At 39.5% G+C, this 19016-nt stretch overlaps 1 pseudogene; it reads right to left on the bottom strand.

The window, feature by feature from the left end:
- Positions 1–2687: 2687 nt before the first annotated feature.
- Positions 2688–3818, bottom strand: LOC108513067 (spermine synthase pseudogene; annotated as a pseudogene).
- Between the last annotated feature and the right edge of the window lie 15198 nt (positions 3819–19016).

Genomic DNA, 19016 nt, shown 5'->3' with positions numbered 1-19016 from the left:
GAGAGAGAGAGAGAGAGAGAGAGAGAGAGAGAGAGAGAGATTGAATTTTGTGTTGTCAGAAACAAACATGTCTCCCTTTGGCGAGCAGGAGACCCCAACTCGAGCTTCACTGTTTCAAAGCGGTGGAAAGAAACTCGCTCCGCGAGGCCACACCCAGGCCTGGCGCACCCACCCAGCGGCACCATCGGAGGGTGTCGCCCTCCCAGGTCTTCCGACGCGGACCCTGCCATCTGGATGCTGCGGGAAGTAGGGCATCCCCACGTCCCTGACTCCTCCAGCTCCGTGCTCTCACGGAACCCATGTGGAGTGGGAAGCGGTCACACAGGCGTGTGCCTTCCCCGAAATCGTGGCTCTTGTGGTGGTGACCCAAAGCGAGACAAAGCGCGGCGCCAGTACGGGCTGCAGTGGTTGGAACTCAAACACACACATCTCTCCGCGAATGTGTTCCATACGTGTAAATATGCCTGGGTGATTGAATGGATGGCTGAACGAACGCTGTGTGGATAGAAATATAAATGTTACATGTATAACGCAGGCGCCAGGGAAGGAGAGCTATCAGGCATCCCCAGGCTGGAGCCTCCTGCACGGAGGAGCCGGTGGAGCCAGGCCGTTCGCCCAGGGCAGTGTTGTTAACTTGGGCTTTCCAATTCGATTTGTGCCCTATGCAGGATACTGTGAAGAGAAGAAAATGGAGACAACTCTTGGCCTCTCATTTTCTCTCCTTTCTGGTTCAGACACTCTGGAACTGTAAGTTATGGTTCTCATATGCTGTTGAACCTACACTTCCTTGCTCGGTCTTTCCTGTTCTGGTGAGAGGCTTTGCAGTCTGTGACCGTAGGCGGTGCTATGAGATGGTCAGGCAACATGAAAATTAGTGAACGTGCTAATTTTCATTTCGTGGATTCTTCTTAGTAAAATAATTATTTAAATAGTTAAATAATTTAAATAATTATTTAGGCTAAAATTAATGTGCTGCTACTATGACAAGGAAGTGCCTATGAATCTAGCATTGGAAATACAATTGTGAAATTTAAAAATAACAAATCCTATATGGATTCCCCACATGTTATTTATAAAAATTTGAGCTTCCAACTGCAAAATGTGCTGGCAATTCACTGAGTTCTCAAATGGGTACCTTTTTGAGAACCTCCTCCAAACTGTTGCTGAATAATGGATTGTTTCTCCAAGTGACAGAAATTCAGAAAACCATGAAACAAACCTTAAAAGCGATCAACGTTCTTTATGCTATGCTGTATCGTCCTTAAATCATTCTCCTATCTTGTCCATGGAAGATATATATATATATATATTTTTAAGTTGATTGATGTTTCTACCTCTGGATTTTCGTGTCTTGATGCATTTGAAGGTTAACAGCTCCTTTAGGAAAATCTCTGATTGTGTGTTTGCAGGAAACATCCCTTTTAAGACCAGGTTGCACTGGAAAAGGCTATTTTAACATTGTCTTTGGAGGATAGGAAACACTTTGTCATGATGATGCTGTGCCCTGGTTCCTGGACTTGCCCTCTAAACCAGTTCTGGTTCTAGGGTCCTGCCTGGCACACACCTTGGTCCCAGGACCCTTGGATCCAGCACTCAGACTAGTTTTATTCACGCCGTCATTATAATGAAATGTTTTCTCTCCTCTGAAAACACTTGTCTTGTAGAAGCAGATGGAGGGAAAAGGGGTACACCCCCCAATCCCCACAGAATCTCAGTGCTCTAAAGTCATTGCCCTCCTACACATCAGGACTTTTGTTCTTCAATGCAGAGTATCTTCTTGTGATGCTAAAAACAAGCTGTGAAAGACACCTAATGAGCATGAGAGATCTGTTTTCGCATCAGCAAAGTGGTTTTGATAAAAATAATTCACACTAAGTACAGATGCTAGAGTGGTTATATTTTATAATATACACAAGAAGCACAGTGCCTAGTACATAATGGGTACAGAATAAATGTTAGTCACTCTTCCTCTTTTAGTAGTCAGGGCAAGGTTTTCCAAAGGCTGCGCTTTGGAGAATTGGTTTTGTAAGATGCTCTGGAAAGTCAGAGTTACACCTGGCTTCCACAGCAGAGGTCTGAAGAGAGCGCCATACTCTTGGACCCAGTTTGTACAGCTTTCCACTTCTCCTTACCATGATCAGGAGTCTACAGAAAAGTGCAGACACCTACTCTTCTTAACCCAACACTCAGCTTCCACAACACTCAAAACTATTTTTTGGCTCTTTTGTAATTTTAATCGAAGTATTTCTATTCATTTTTTAAAATTCTCTCTTATAAGCACTACATTTTAATATGTAAGTCAATACTGGGGGAAAGAAACACCAAGAACTTCCCTCCAGAACAAAATAATGAGGTTCATCCCTCCAAAATCCAAATTGAAAGTCTATCATAACCAAAACAAAAAAAGTCCACGGAGAAATAAAAGTAACAAAATCACATTCTAGGGTGTTAGGACATTTGGCAGTCTTTGCTGTGCTGTCAAACCATCCTTCAGCTGGCTTTCAAAAAAATAACACCCTAAGCTCATCAAAATATACATTTGCCATTTGCTTTTAAAATTAAAATAATAATTAAAAGAAAACTTCAAGGAATTCATAATCAATTGCCTGACTTGTTTCAATGTCATGTACAGCATATGGAAGTGAAAAAGGCCATTTGCAGCACATGTGATTAAGGGATATTCATCTTCAAGGTTTAGCTTTCTTCTAGACAGTGTAAAATACCCACAATTTGAAGTTTGAAGGGACATAGACGATCTCCTTTGAGAATTCCACAAGGCAATGCAGGCACCCAAGCTGTTCTTCATAGGGTGGCAGGGCTTCTGTCCGATTGACACAGTTTCCCTGTGTAAAATATTTCCCATCCTGTTTCAATACATTCATTGAGGGGTCAAAAATCAGTCCGAGAAACTCCCACATGGAATCTTGTTCTGGAGATGTGGATATTGGAACAGCTGGCAAATCATTAGTCACATAATCCGATTCTCTCCCTTCTTTGGTGTGCTTCTTCATTACTGGAATACAATCTTCTGTCAGAGCCTGATAGCAGCCTCCTTTCAGATTGTCTACAACATCACCACATGTGTTTTGCATATATTTCTTACGTCCATCAATCACCATTTGGTCAATCTCTACCATAGTGACCATCTTTGATTTTAGTTTGACTATTTCACATAATATGCCCCCATCTCAGCCTCTGAGAATCAGTACCTCTTTGCCAGTGCAATCTGCTTTGCTGCTGCCCATGATGGCCCAGGTATATGCAAATCACTCTGCCAAATCAACATCCCTACTAAAGATGAGAATATTTTCAAATTGCTTCTAGTGTAGAATTTTAATGTTCCAATAAGGTGAATCTTCATTATACACCACTTCATCTATGTCATATTCAACCAGGTACCCACTGGTGGTAGACCAATGTCTGTTGATGGCCCCTCTTCAAACTACGGGTGGTAATGGCTTCACCAGCCCAGTACTGTCTTGACTCAATTCTTTCATTCTTTTTTCTACTTTGTTCGAAAGGCTGTCAATCTCTTCTTTGCCCTGCAAGTCATCATTGTAACTCTGAAGGTCCAGCAACATCAATCCATGTAGGTAAATTCTCAAATTGGCAAAGATGCTGTTTTTGTGTTTCCATTTGTAGATTGCTAAATAGCCATGGTCCTGCCAGGTGTGCACTGACTCCGCCATCCCGTGCTCCTGGAAAATGGACTGGAGGCCTTTTAGAATGGTCTTGCCATCAGCTTTGGCACCGAGCATGAAGTTGATCTTGCTGTGCCATGCTGCTGTCACAGTGAGGCGAGGCCCTCCCCGTGCCATGCTTCAGGGAAGTGGCTGTGGGGGCCAGGGGTGGGGGCATGCCCATGTCAGGCTGTGGCCCACAGGAGTCAAAACAGTATATTTTGAGTCTACCAATGTCCATCTTGTTAAGCCCTTAATGCCTACTTGTATCAGTGACCACAAGAAGCCCCAAAATCTCAAGTGCTTTTCTCATCTCTTACATTCTAATGCTCATAAGGCTCAGCACACCTAGTATTCTGTCTCTTTCTCCCTATCCAACTCCTGAAACTCTCTGACTATGCCTCCTGGACTTCAAAGTCCACTGTTAGCAAAATGCCCAATATCCTCAACCTCATCTCCAAGTGTTCTCTTCACCTTTTTGTTCTCATGGAAGTATGGCTTGCCTTCCTAAGAGGCTGCTCTCCCATAACCCTCTCAAGTGACGGCTTTTTCCCTCCAATGCTTGCATCACTTGTGTCTGGAGATAGGAAGTTAGTGTCCTTGTTCTGTATTGCTACTTCCAGAACATTCTTCATCCCTCTTCCCCGAAACCTACTGCTATAAATCTCCTTTCATCAGGTTATTTCACCCACTACTCTTAGATGCGGCTGGCAGGCTCAGACCTCCAGGTAACTTCACAACTTTCCTGATTGACTCCCAAGTCAATGTCACTTCCTGAACACTAATCCTGTTTTAATCCTTGGCAATTTAATATACACACAGATATTCATTCCAACCAGTACAACCCGTAGACCTGGGCAAACAAGGACTTGGTCTCCATGCTCCATACCTTAAACAACTCTAAAGTTTAAGAGTTAGAGACCACCTCTCTGGTGGCCAGGTTCTTTTGGTGGGGTCACTTAAGCCTACACACAGATCCACGTGGATCCTATCCCAGTTTCTCCCCTTCAGTGTGCTCTTCCACTTTCTTCTGACCCCAAAACTCATTGTAGTCTTGACCAAACACCCCAAGGAGCTGCAGAGCTCCCACTTATGAAGTCAGCCGTGGACGTGTGGACAGGTCCTGGTTCTAGGAAGGCAGCTTGGCAAGTGGATTGCTCTGGTGGCTGCTGCCTCCATTTCCTTTCCAAAATTGTGGAAGATCGGCAACCAGAACCAGAAGGGTGCTGCCACATTGAGTTTGGGCAACTCATATTGTTTCCATAAACACCCCTGTCTCCTACCCTCCTACTCTCCCTCTTATTTTATGTTTTTAAAAATTAGTTTGTTTGAATCAAGATCCAAACAAGGTCTACCATACATTGCAATTGGTTGATATGTTTCTTAAATCTCTATTTATCTATTGGTTCATCATTCCTTTCTTTTCCCTTCATAATTTACTATAGATGAAGAAATCTTATGTCCTGTAGAGCTCTCCACCGTCTGAATTTTACTGATTTTGTTCCCGTTATGCTATTTAACAGGCTCTGCTGCTCCCTGTATTTCCTGCAGTCCAGAAAATAGATGTAGAGGCTTATCAGAGGCAGGGTCTTTTTAAAATGAAACTACTACATATATGTCATTTAATTAGGAGGCATATACTAATTGTCTCTTTTGTGATGTTAGCAGTTATTGATGATTATTGCTATTTATCTACTATTTCATTTGGGTTTTGCTAAATGGTAAAATTCTAATGAATATTTCTTGAACAGCCATCCTCCTATACTTTTATGAGATGGTTGATAGCAATATGATGGGGTAGGTTCTCCTTGTCTTTTTAATGTGAGGGGGATACAAGACAAAACCTAGGACTTGCACAAGTTATTGAATCTAGTAATGAGGCACAACTCACCCTCCGTTATAAGCAATCTGAAGGTTTACACTATCAGTGTAAGGGAAACCAGAGACCAATTCTCCCTACCACTACCAATATAGGGGACTGCTGAAAATGTTGCCTTGATGCTTAGTATAGCAAGAGAATGTGGCTATCGAGTAGAGGTAGAATATGCTTACCTGAGAAATTTCAACTGAATGCAAGTCGTAGAGATCTCTAGCCCCAAATTCTCAACAAACTGTGAATTCAGTTTAATATTGGGTTGGTAATTTCCCAGGTCCCTGACAGAAAGAAATGCAAATCCTATGTGGAGGAGCCCTCCTTCATCCTGGAGTTCCAAAAAAAAAAAAATCACACAAATAAATGAAAGTTAGAAAATAATGAAGCACACAAAATAACAACACACAAGGAAGTATGATACCATGAAGGAGCACCAGCAGATATAACAGAAGAAACTTCAATCTTTTCTGATGAAAAACTTCAGATGTTAGAACTATTGGTCATAATTTTTACTTTACTTAAAGCAAAATATATGCAGGCAATAGGAAACTATAAGGAATAACCAATCATATTTAAAAAGGTGCCACATCAATCTTCTATCTAACTCTGCTGGTTGCCCTACCAATGTTCAGTACGACTTCCACACATATATGCATACTTTATGCTTGCCTTAAAGAATCCTGATTTTATTTAGGGATTCACCTTTAAAAAAATGACACACATATATTTAACAATACAGTTTTATACAGAATGCTAAGAGCACTTTTCATATTTTACAGAAGGGCTTGAAACAATATGGACCTTCTATTAATACTCATACCATAGCACAACCAAATATAACTCCTACATAGATGCATTACAATGTGCTTAGAGTTTAAAGGCTCGATGGAAATAAGGCAAAAAAGACTATGTAAGGTATTTTACATAACTAATTGAAAAATAAATGCAAAAAAATAGTAAATAAAATTTAATACGGTCTCATGTGCCCTGAGGAAAGTGGTACCTGATTTGGAGAAGTGATTGCTATGTGCAAATAATCTATTTGGAACTGCTCCCACTGTAGGGCATTCATCATCCACCCCTTTTCTATCAGACATGACAATGCCAATTTCCTTTACTTGATAGCAATGTCTTTCAAGATCCACAAAACAACTGCAAAATTTAAGTTTGTGCCCTTCTTTCTAGCTTCTGGGTAGACTTCTTTTACTAATCTAGTCAGTTAATTCAAAGTTGCATCCATCTAAGTGTAGATCTGCTGCTCGCTAGACCCCAGGACAGCTCGGGCATGTCTTCTGTTGGTCGGTGGGCGTCTCTGGCTCTTTCTTAATTTCTTCCAGTGCAACTCATGACTCCACTGTCATCTTCTTCTGACAAGCTCTCAAGATTCTTGCCCAGACCTCTGGCCCCCTCAGCAAACTGAGATCTACCACTTTTCACATGACCATGTGCTTTTAGGAATGGGCACATTACATTGTAATTGGTCCAAATCAGTCATGTTAATTCCTCTCTCCCTTCCAGTTATTGCTTTGGCCATGGAATTGTTACACAATTCTGCTCAATGACATTTGCAGGGAAGATTTCTAGACAGCTTTTGGGAAAACTTTCCTTACTCCTGAAAATACAAATGAAGCAAAGAAGTCCCATTTGTGGCTTTAGACATTATTTGCTTGAATGTGACATAAGAACTTTGCAAATATCCTGGAATCATGGAGGGGAGGTAGTCTGATGACATAACATGTGAAGGATGTGAGAGTTAAGTGAATTTCAGAGAAGTGGAGCCAGAGCCCTGGTGTGCCATGTCTGGAACAGCCCTACTTCTGTTGTGTAGTAATAAATTTCCTCTTTTTTTTTTTTTTTTTTGAGCCTCTTTAAGTTAGAGGCCTTTGCTCACAGCTGAAAGCATCCTTATACTCTCCCCAGCCCTAAAAGAGCACCTGGCACACAGTAGATACTCCACAAATGTCTACTGATTTGAGTTGAACTGTGTTTCAAGTTTATTTCTTTTGGGAAAACAAGAAGGATGTCTCCATCTGTTGTATTCCAAGTTTCTAGCACAGTTACTACATTATGGAAGGTGTTTGACAAATATTTGCCTAAAGTCAGAATGGCTTCAGGATCTTAGCAAGCAAAGGGAAAAATTTAGGAGTCCAGATGGAAAGCTGGAAATGAAAAAAATATTAACTCAATGAAAACTTAAGTTCCGGGAGCGTTTTTCTGCTCAAACTGCCATGGAAGAAGCTGCCCCAGGCAGGGTCAGAGAAAGAAACTTGGAAGAGGTCTCTAGCCTCCTCTGGTGGCTCAAAGGGGAAGGCAGTGTGTCACTTAGAAGTGTGTGGCAGGGTAGAGATGGGGAAGGAAGATGAAAATGCCCACAAGAGATATTTTTTGCTGAAAGAGGCAGATTTTGATATCTGGAAAACATTTTTGTTAAGAAGGAGAGAGATGAATTAAAGGAAACTCTAGGCCATTCAGGACTGTACGACGGGTTTGCTTCATGGGCCCATAACTGCATCTCTCTATGTTGTTTGTTCCTATATTATCTGCACATCTAGGATAAGGTAGTTTTTGTCACTCAGAAAATGTCTGGCCTCAGCAAATGTGGCAACTGGTAAGATGCAAGGAAGCGGCATGTTCCTGATGTTTCAGTCCCAGGAAGAGGAGCTACCATTACCTGAATGGTGGCTGAGAAGACTGGAACCACATCACACAGCATTGTGGGGTCACAGTGATTAGTTTGGAGACTCCAAAAAGAAGTAGAGCTTCCCAGAAGAAGCACAATTCACCTCCTTTAAATCACTCCATGATTACACAGTGATTTAACATGCAAACTCCTTTGCCTGTTTGTGTGTCTCAAGTCAATGCCCACCAGAGAGCCAAAGCCTTCAGTGCAAAGGAAATTTTGAATGACTACAGGCCAGGATGGTTTGACTCATCTCTGTCCTCGGCCACCCCAGTTCTTGCACAGTAGGTCTGTGAACCCTCAACCAATGAGGGATGAGAATACATGAATATTCTGGGCTAATTGGCATACCCCATAGACTCATCAAGTTTCTCTACTTCTTTTTTTAAAATTAATTTATTTTTTATTTCAATAGGTTTTTAGGGGAGCAGGTGGTGTTTGGTTACATGAATAAGTTATTTAGTGGTGATTTCTGAGATTTTGGTGCACCCATCACCCAAGCAGTGTACACCGTACCCAATGTGTAGTCTTTTATCTCTCACTGCCCTTCCACCCTTTTCCCCGAGTCCCTAAAGTCCATTGTATCATTCTTATGTCTTTGCATATCCATAGCTTACCTTCCACTTATGAGTAACAAGATATGATGTGTGGTTTTCCATTCCTGAGTTACTTCACTTAGAATAATAGTCTCCATTTATGTCTAGATTGCTGTGAATGACATTACTTCATTCCTTTTTATGACTGAGTAGTATTCCATAGTATATATATATATGTATACCACATTTTCTTTATCCACTTATTGATTGATGGGCATTTGGGCTGGATCCATATTTTTCCAATTGCAAATTGTGACACTCTAAACATGCGTACAGCCAATCAATCTTCGACAAAGCAAACTAATACATAAAGTTGGGAAAGGACACGCTTTTCAAAAACTGGTGCTGGAATAATTGGCAAGCCATATGTAGAGGAATAAAGCTGGATCTTCATCTCTCACTTTATATACAAATCAACTCAAGATGGATCAAAGACTTAAATCTAAGACCTGAAACCAGACAAATTCTAGAAAATAGCATTGGAAAAATTGTCATTGTAGACATTGGCTTAAACAAAGATTTCATGACCAAGAAACCGAGAGCAAATGCAACAAAAACAAAGATAAATAGATGGGACTTAAACTAAAAAGCTTCTGCACAGTAAAAGAAATAATCAGCAGAGTTGACAGCCCACAGAGTGGGAGACAGTCTTCACAATTTATACACCTGACAAAGGACTAATATCCAGAATCCATAAAGAACTGAAACAAATCAGCAAGAAAAAAAATTCCATCAGAAAGTGGGCTGAGGACATGAGTAGACAGTTTTCCAAAGAAGGCATCCAAATAGCCAACGAGCATATGGAAAAATGCTCAACATCACTAATTACCAGGGAAATGCAAATCAAAACCACAATGCAATACCACCTGACTTCTGCAAGAATGGCCATAATCAAAATCAAAATAATAGACATTGGTCTGGATGTGGTGAAAAGGGAACACTTTTACACTGTTGGTGGGAATGTAATCTAGTACAACCACTATGGAAAACAGTATGGAGATTCCTTAAAGAACTAAAAGTAGAACTACTATTTGATCCACTCCTGGTATCTACCCAGAGAAAAGGAAGTTTCTCTACTCCTGTGTAAAGTTAATCAAGCTATACCCACCACCTGAGATACCAAATACCACCTTCTCTACTGCACCTCTGCAGCCATTATAGGGAAAAGCATCCTGCCCAGCTCCACACTTGTTAATTCCTAGGTTCAACTGCATATATGGCCTTCATTACTTACCACTTTCATTATAAATAATTCCATTTCATTTCCTGTAGTACAACAGCTTTTGAGGGCAAGGACATCACATTTTGTACAACATTAAATCCCATGAATTCTCCAACACAATGGAGGTACTAAACCTTTCATATGAAAGGTGCTAAACACATTTTGAATAATTGTTCACACATTTAATTAATCTTTCACACTTTTTTCTGGAACTTTGTTTTCCAAAATAAGGATTATCAAGAGTTTTTCTATGTGAGGAACTCATGGTTTTAAATTCTGCAGTGCCTTCTTTGGAGGGGTAATGGCACAACAATATCTGGAGAAACTTACATATCTATAGTTTTGTATTTAGTTAAAAAAATGTGCCCCTTTTGTGACAAGAGTAATCTCTCTGAATTTTTTCTCTCTCCTTTTCGTTCAGTGACTTCTCCTGCTGCTCTAAGCTCTGTAGCAAGTGTTATGGATCCTCTGTATCTGGATGATTTATAGCTCAACTCTGAATATTCCCATGGGTCTTCCCCATTCTTACTGGCTAGAATTTCTTTTTAACATTCTACTATAGGTCTGTTAATGCATTGAGTTCTATTAAATTATTTTCCTGCTCAAGGGAAAATTATCATCTTCATGTTCAGAATTTGTCTTGTATAATCTTCCTGCTCCAAATTAGTGTTCTAACATTCAGCTTTTCTATTTTAATAATAGACATGCTGATTTCCCTACATGATCTAGCTATTAAAAATGCATGTAGTAAGCTCTCAGGAAGTTAGGTTCACTTCCATTTTTAGCATGATCTAAAGGTATTGGTGCTGACCAACTTTTGGGTCACAAATGGCTTTTTATTTTGAGAAGTAGCAACACAATGAGTGTTAATGATGGAAACATTCAGTATTAATAGTCTGTCTAATTGGTTTTCCCTTTCTCTACACTTAGACTACAGCTCTTCCCTGATGATAAAGATATTTTTAAAACTATCTCTTCACTCAACTCCCAGTCCCAAGTTTGGTTTCTGGATACTCTATTAGCCATTTCCTGCATGACAGTGCATCCTACACCAACATTAAATCTCCCATGATGCAATTTGTGCTCACTTTTATATGCATCGGCAGCTCAGAACTGCAGGTTCTTTTATAACTCCTGCTCGGTGCCTCTTCTCCACATGCTTTCCAGAGATTCTCTGCAAATCACACTTTTATGACTGACATAAAGTCAGATCAAGCTTATCCTAGGTTATTGCCAATTCCAAGGGAAGGAGAAGGAAGCCTCATTTTGGCATTAGGTCTAAGCTATAGTTTACTAAAAGCTCTGTGTCTGAGGACTGTGGGGCACTCCCCTGCTCTCTCAAGAAAATGAGGAAAGAAGCATCTACCCTTTTTCCACGCCCTTGTCATTCATCCCACGGGAAGTGGAGTCACATTACTAATGGATACCCTAAAAGTATGGTGGGCTCCATCTTGTCCCGCTGCCTCACTGCCTCAGATATCACCTTAAGGCTGTGCAAATCCTGCATCCAGAAGAGGTAGCTCATCTCTGAAGACTTCCTGAAAATGTAGGCATTGGGAGTCCTTGGAAGAACAGAAGTTGGTCTAGGATTTCCATCAAAGAGATCTCAAAACACTTTTCTCCAAATTGTCCCAGAGGGAATGCAGAAGTAGCATGGTGGATAGAAGATATTCCACATCATCACTTCTCAGAAAGCTCAGTAAAGAGATTTCCTTGATAGGTAAGACCAGAAGAGCACAGAGCACAGTGTTCATAAACTACCAGAAGATGGCTAGAACTTGATATGCAGGCTTGACATTTTGGTACCATATCATTTTTATGGCCACCTTCTACATACCACCCTTCCCAAAGAAGACAAAGTCCAGGCAGAGTTCAAAGATAAGTGGGAATGAGCAGTGCTTTTAGAGATGATTGTGCTGAGACCTCAGAGTCCCAGAGAAGGCAGAGCTATGTATTCTTACTTACAAAGCACATCCAGATTCACCTCAGGGGAGAAGAAGAGACTGAAGTGCCACCACAAATTGCTATCTACTTCCTTACAGAGTGCCTTGGCCTTGGGGACAGTAGAAACCTGCCTGATAGAACAAGGCCTGGGTACGAGACTAAAGGCACAGTTGTTTCTGTGGTGCGAGATTTCCTCTTACCTGGAAGCACATGCACATAAACAGGACACTTGATGAGGCTCTCTAGAGTAAAAGGAGCAAATAGAAAGAACTCTGCTTGGATCACGGGTAGGTGGGCAGTGGAAATCTGATAAGGGTTCAGACTGGTGAAATCCCCCAGGAACTCAGTCTCCTCTCCAGGATGAGAGAAGCCTAGCATCCTGGGTGCAGGCTGGGGCCCTGGAGACCTGGGCTGGTCTCAGGTGTGGGGCAGGACTGGACTCCAAGCTGCAGACTGTGGAAGATTACCTGAGAGACAGTTTCCAGGAATAAGTGGTAAGCCAGCAGACAGTACAACTAAGGTGTCAATACAAAGGGGCTGCACAGACCTGGAATCTAATTATGTGTCCTGTTTTCAGTGTAGGATCTGCAAACATCAGAAAATGAACCTGAGACTAACGTAGGCCACAAAAGGGTGTGTGTGTGTGTGCGTGTGTGTGTGTGTGTGTGTGTGAGAGAGAGAGAGAGAGAGAGAGAGACAGAGAGACAGAGAGAGAAAGGGGGGTTGAAGACAGTGAGAAAGAGAGAGAGGAGAGAGGTTGGAAGAAAACCAAAGAGAGGAGAAGCAAAGACAATCCCCAAAGGAACTGAAGAACCAGGTTTGGGAAAGACAGGAGCCAGGAGATGGTTGAACTCTCAGAAAAGCATCTCTTCAGGCTCTGCCTTTGGAATGATTCAGCTGCCTCTGCATTTCATCCTTGTGTGACTAGCCTGGGATTCCCAGGAGAGTCTGAAAGGCCCAACCTGGGGCACATGACAAGTGGAGGGATGAGCTGCCTGATTGATATACTCACCAGGACCACAGGCAAACTGAGGCCTGAGTGGAGGGGCCCTGTGCAGGACAAAACAAGAGACCTACACTACAGGGCATCAGAATGACGATCAGGGATGTCAGAGGCTATGAAAGGTAGAGAGTGCAACAAGGAGAGATGCCCAAAGGCAAGGGTCACTCTCCAGCACTCCCACAGTCCCATTGAGGTGAGAGGATGGAGCCATGAATGGAGCTGCTCAGACAGATGGAGCAGCCATAAAGTCAGACAGATGGCCTGGAAGGGGAGGCAGCCCCTGTCCTCCTTGATTGATTCTCAAAGCATATGGTGTTGATATAGAAAATCTGCACCCCAGATTCTTGGCAGAGAGCAATTATAACTTCAAACCTTCTTCTGTTCATTTCTTATCAAAAGATCAGTTGTAACTAAAAAATATTGAGGAAGGAGCTGAAGACCATGCAATGCATCCATTTGATACTTTGAATGTTACACCCCTATTATGTGACACCAACTAGGTGAGCTGCATACCTGAAATCTTTTTCTTTTTTTTTCTTTGCACTTCATTTTTTGTATACTTTGCAGATGGTATTAATTACACTGATGCATTTGTGTTATGCCATGAACCTGTATATAACATATTATAAAACACATTTTACTAGTGTTTGGATGGTGGCAAGGGCTTTGCTCTCTAGGTCAGGCTGTGTATCCTTTAAGGTGACCTAAGGAACTTTTCTTTCAATTCTTGATATCAGTAAAAATTGTGATACATGTATGCAAATAGTTTATTTTGTCTTAGTTACATTTTGTCCTCCTATATAGCTTTTGGTAAAACCTCTTTCATTCTTCTTGGAATGTTTCAAGATATAAATAAATAAGAATATAGACAAAACTATTTTTTCAACTGTTTTTAGATCAGATAATTGCTACTATGTTAACTATTTTGAAGAGTACAAAGACATTGAAAACTTTCCAGTCAATTATGAAACTGGAAAACCATGACACAAAAAAACCTACAGTGATAATACAAACACACACATGCACACACACACACACTATGGAACAATCCCAAGTGTGGACAAAGATGCAAAAATCCTGAACAAAATTCCAGCCAATTGGATTTGGCATTATATATATTTTTTAAAAAGAGTAAACACAACCTCATAGGTTTCATCAGGATGAAGGCATACTCTAGTGTTAGGAAATACATTAATAATAATCATATGATGACATAAGAAATTTCCATGGTTGTAGCTCAATATATGTTAAAATGTTAATTCTTAAAATTTCACACCCACTCCTGACTCTTTAGAAATCTAGGTATAAGGAAATACATTCTCAAGAAGATGTCAAACTGACAACCATGTTATCCTTACTAAGCAAACACTGGGGCATTCCCATTAAAATAAGAATGAAATAAAGAGGCCTATTATCATCAACTTTATTTAGCTTGGTTTTACAACCTCTGGCTAATGGAATACAAACATAGACCAAAGATTTGAAACTTAAGAATAAGAAAAAAGTAGAAGAAACTATCATGATTGATAGTTGCTAGAACTGTAAATGGATAAACATCAAGAGAAAGTCAATTTAGTAAAATGGCTGAATATAGATACATGTGCAAAAAATTCATAACTACTCTACATATTGGCAATAATCCATTATAAGGTATAACTGGAAAATATACTATTTATAAAAGGAAGAGAAAACATAAAATACCTAGAATAGACTCAGCAAGAAAATTGTGGCAACCACATGAATAAAATCACAACATTTTACTAAAAGATTTATAAGAAATGTTGAATACATAGAGACACATATACTCTTGAATGGAAAATCTGAATATTTTGAAGATATCTATTCTTTCAAAGTCAATGTATAGATTTAACAACATACAACATCATAAAGGAATTTTAGGGGATTGGGAAAAAAATCAGTCTAGATCCTAACCTCATGAACTTTACCAAAATTAATTTCAAATAAAGAGTTATTATAAAATTATTAAGGCAGTTAAATACTAGATAAAATTGAAGTTTATATTTGTCAAACCTCTCAATCAGTGGAGAATTTCTAAGCTTCAAAGCAATGGAAGAAATTAAAAATAACAATAATAATAATTCATTGACTGAATGCTTCCAAAGATACTGTGGAAAATTATACTAAATAACAAAGAAACTTTTTTAAGTCAAAAGATCACAGTCAGAAAAAAAAAAACTGGAAAATATTCACGACAAATATGAAACAGTTTGATAGACGTGATAGTCTTACCACACAAAACACAAATTATAAAGGAAAAAAAAAGACCTCAGTAAGTAAATGGACAAAGAAAATAAATTGCAAACCACCAAGGAGGAACTACAAATGATTAATGAAGAAATGCTCAATTTTACTAATACTCAGTAAAATACAACTGAAAGTGACAATATTGTTTTTACAGAAACATTTTAAGGGAAAATTATGTATTAGTTAATTTAGATCACATCTCTTTTCTTTAAGAACTTAAAGTAGTTAAAAAATCAATTGTAAAAATTGTTTTTAAGGTGAGAAAACCAGATTGAAGCCAAAATAAAGTGAAACAGTAAGCCTTCCATGGTACTGCAAAGTGAGTTTTTAAACTCCCGACTGGCCAGTGGCAAAATAAACACACATAGCTGTAAGACTCCAAATGACTATGGATACCAGTTGTTCACTTTTCCTTGGCAATGAAATCTGAGCAATTTCTCTACCATTTTTTTTTTTTTTTTTTTTTTTTAAAACAGGGTCCTTTGGTGACAGAGAGGACCATGGCTTCAATGAGATCTGTACAAAGATAGTTGTGCATGGTGCTTTCTCACAGCATCCCTTCATGTGACCTCAATTCAGTTACTTTTTAAAACAGGGAGGAGCATATGAAGATGAAACAACACAGAATGCTGGTTATAAAATGTCAGGAAATGTCCTTTCTGATAGACCCTGACAATGGTTTAAACTGGTGCTGCTATTTGAGGGGTTAAGGAAAAAATTTGCAACACATGTCAAGAGCTCTAACACCATTCCTACTGTTTGGTGCAATATTCCCCTTTCAGAGTCTATCCTAAAGTGGAACCCTAAAAGGAAACGTTGCCCGCAAAGCTGTTCAATGCAGTGTTATTTATAACAGCACAAACTGGAAACATCCTAAATATCTAACAATAGAAGACTAGCTTAGCATATTATGGTGGACCTGTTTGATAAAATATAAAGTAGCCATTCCAATGATACCAATGGACAGTTTCTAATAACATAAAGCATTAAATTATATTAAGAGAAAAACCTAGAGTGTAAAAATGGATGTGTAGTATGATCTCAACTACATATACTACGTCTAATAGAAACACATGAAGGAAGTTTTCAAAATGTTAAAGATTCTTTCATATTTCTCTATACCATTCATAAAAAATTAGGTAGTTCTTTTTAACTAGAAAGAATAAATTTTGAAGTTCATTGTAGGCAGATGGCTTACTAAACAGATGTAATCACAGTGCTTGGTGTGTACTTTGATCCCCATGTAGAGGAAGCTAAGATAAATGTGTTTTTCCTATGTCTTTTGTTTTTATAATTTCTGGTTTGCCACCTTCTGACAGATATTTAGTCTTCTGGCTTCAAGGTACTGATGCAAGATGTTTAAAAAGAAATATTTTACTTTAAAAATGTATATTCCGTTTTATATTTTCAGTCACAGGTTGCTGTTGCATAAGGTATTATAAGAAAATTTTATCAGGCAAGGGATACAATTATATTTTAAAAACCACAAATGTTCCTATTTGCTGAAGATTCAGATCAGTATTTTGTTCTTACTTGAAATCTTATTTTTATGTGATATGTAATAATTTTGGGGAACCAAAACATTCACAGATTTTTTTCCAGCAAAGTTAAAAATGTGATATTAAATGAGCCTATCAACAACATCAAAACAGACCACTCACATAACAAAGGCAGTAATAAATTACACGGTTTGTTTTCCCTTTTAAGATTCTTTTAGATCTAATACTTGTGAGACAAAGGAAGACAGGAATACAGCTTTCTCTGTTGTTCTTTGATTATTCATAAATACATTGTTCTTAGAATTTAGATGTGTTTGATCTTAAAATCACTTTAACAATAGAAAAAATATTAGCAGTTAATATAGCATGTTGATGTTCTCACAACATGATATTTAAAAGAGGAAAGGTTAGGGAAAGGTTGACCTTAACCTTCTGACCATCTCAATCCAGTTCCTGCCAAAATATAAACTGGATTTCTGCTACAAGGGATCCAGAGAAGGAGGAAAAAGATGGGGCCCTTCCTTGGTACTTGAATTGTAGACTCCTAGTGGCCAGGAGCCATCTCTTCCTGATTTGCTCTGAGTAGGACCTAACACAACACCCCACAAAGAGGAGCCCTTAATAAATGCCTTTGGGGATGATGATGGTGGAAGTGATGTGCAATATGCAAAACTAAAACAGAGACTCTTAAGCTAAGGGCTTCGCTCCAAGTAGAAACAGCTATTCACATAAGTTTAATGCACACATTGTTTATTCTTTTTTCTTGTGTTGTTTTTGCAAAACCACATTTTGCAGATCTAAAATGTGGTTTGTTTGCCACATTCATGCTTCAAGGAAGTCTCCTGCTTGGTGGGAGGAGTCCTTAAGGCTCACATCTCCTCTCACATCCAGGGCCTGAGCTCCGTGGTTTCCATGAAGAAAGAGAATGGAATCTGGATCTGGAGATCTGGAATCTTTCTCCTCCAGTCCTTTCTCAGATTTCTGTTCCACACTCTCCTCACCTGTCCTGAAGTCTAGTATTAGCTTTATTCTCCCTCCGCATTGTGCAGCAGTGAGGGCTGATTATGAAATACCCAAAATATTTGTGTGGAATAAGAGTATAGTCTCATATTGATGCTGCAGCACTCCTCATGCTATGCTGTTCTTTTCCTCCCTTGTGCCCCGCTACATTGTTATCATTATGTATTTTATTCTTTTTTTAAAAAATCGTTTCTGTAAGTTGTGATTGACAAAACTCATAGGCATCCAGGGTACATCTGCCTTTCTGAATAATTCGAAGGATATCATGTAAAATTGTTTAAATGTTGCTTATATCTCCTCAAATGTGTTTTTAAAACACTCAGTAAAAAACAAGTAAGTCCTTTAGGAATAAAACGCAAGTTTCTTGGAGAGGCAAGGTTATAAAACTGTGGTGTTGAATTATAAAATCTTATTATATGTTTAAAAAACTCCATCTGTATTTCTCTCAGGGTTCTTATAAACAAAAGAGTATGAGACAATTCAATTGGAAAAGGAATTTATTACATGATACTAAGCTGCTCAAAGGATATTGGGTCCTTCAGGAAGTCCTCTGTGAGGACCATAGGCTCAGGCTTAAAGCCTACATGGTGGGTGTGAATGTCCAAATCACATTATGGGCTGTTCAAGTGAAGATTCCCTGGCCATCAGCACTGGGCACTACTACCATGACTCCACCACTCTGGAAGGCCAGACCTTTCAGCACTGCGGCCCTCAAAGAGCCAGACACCTTCACCGCCACTTCTACCAGTAAACAGCTGCAGCACAGTGTGTGTTTTGCCACATTATTTTTTTCTGAAGTAAAGCCTTCACAAGGGTGTCCTAGGATTGGCTGAACCTAGGACACATATCTACATATTTGCTGCAAGGAAAATGAGGAAAGAATTCCTAGCGTTCCCTCTAGAAGGTGGGACACAAAATGGAGGAAATCACACACACACCTGGGACAACAGAACAAGACAAACATGCCCTCAATAGGGGTGAACAATTCATCAGCTCCAGGAGGGAGAGGAGTCCAATGAAGGGGACAATTGACTTCTGACTGGGTAAAGATTATCACATATTATGGACACATAAACTAATTTTATCTTCCAGTGTAAAGCAGGTCATTTTAATAGACCAGGTAGGGTGTTTATAGAGTTAAACCAAAGTATGAAGAAAGCACTCACCATCTCAGGAGGGAGGGCAACATGGCGGATAAATGAGATGAGATAACACTCCACGTTTCTCCATAACA

Source organism: Rhinopithecus bieti, unplaced genomic scaffold (assembly GCF_001698545.2).
Source record: "Rhinopithecus bieti isolate Rb0 unplaced genomic scaffold, ASM169854v2 scaffold_30918, whole genome shotgun sequence".
Taxonomy (NCBI): domain Eukaryota; kingdom Metazoa; phylum Chordata; class Mammalia; order Primates; family Cercopithecidae; genus Rhinopithecus; species Rhinopithecus bieti.
The sequence above is the reverse complement of the archived record's forward strand: the minus strand, read 5'-3'. Positions and strand labels throughout refer to the sequence as shown.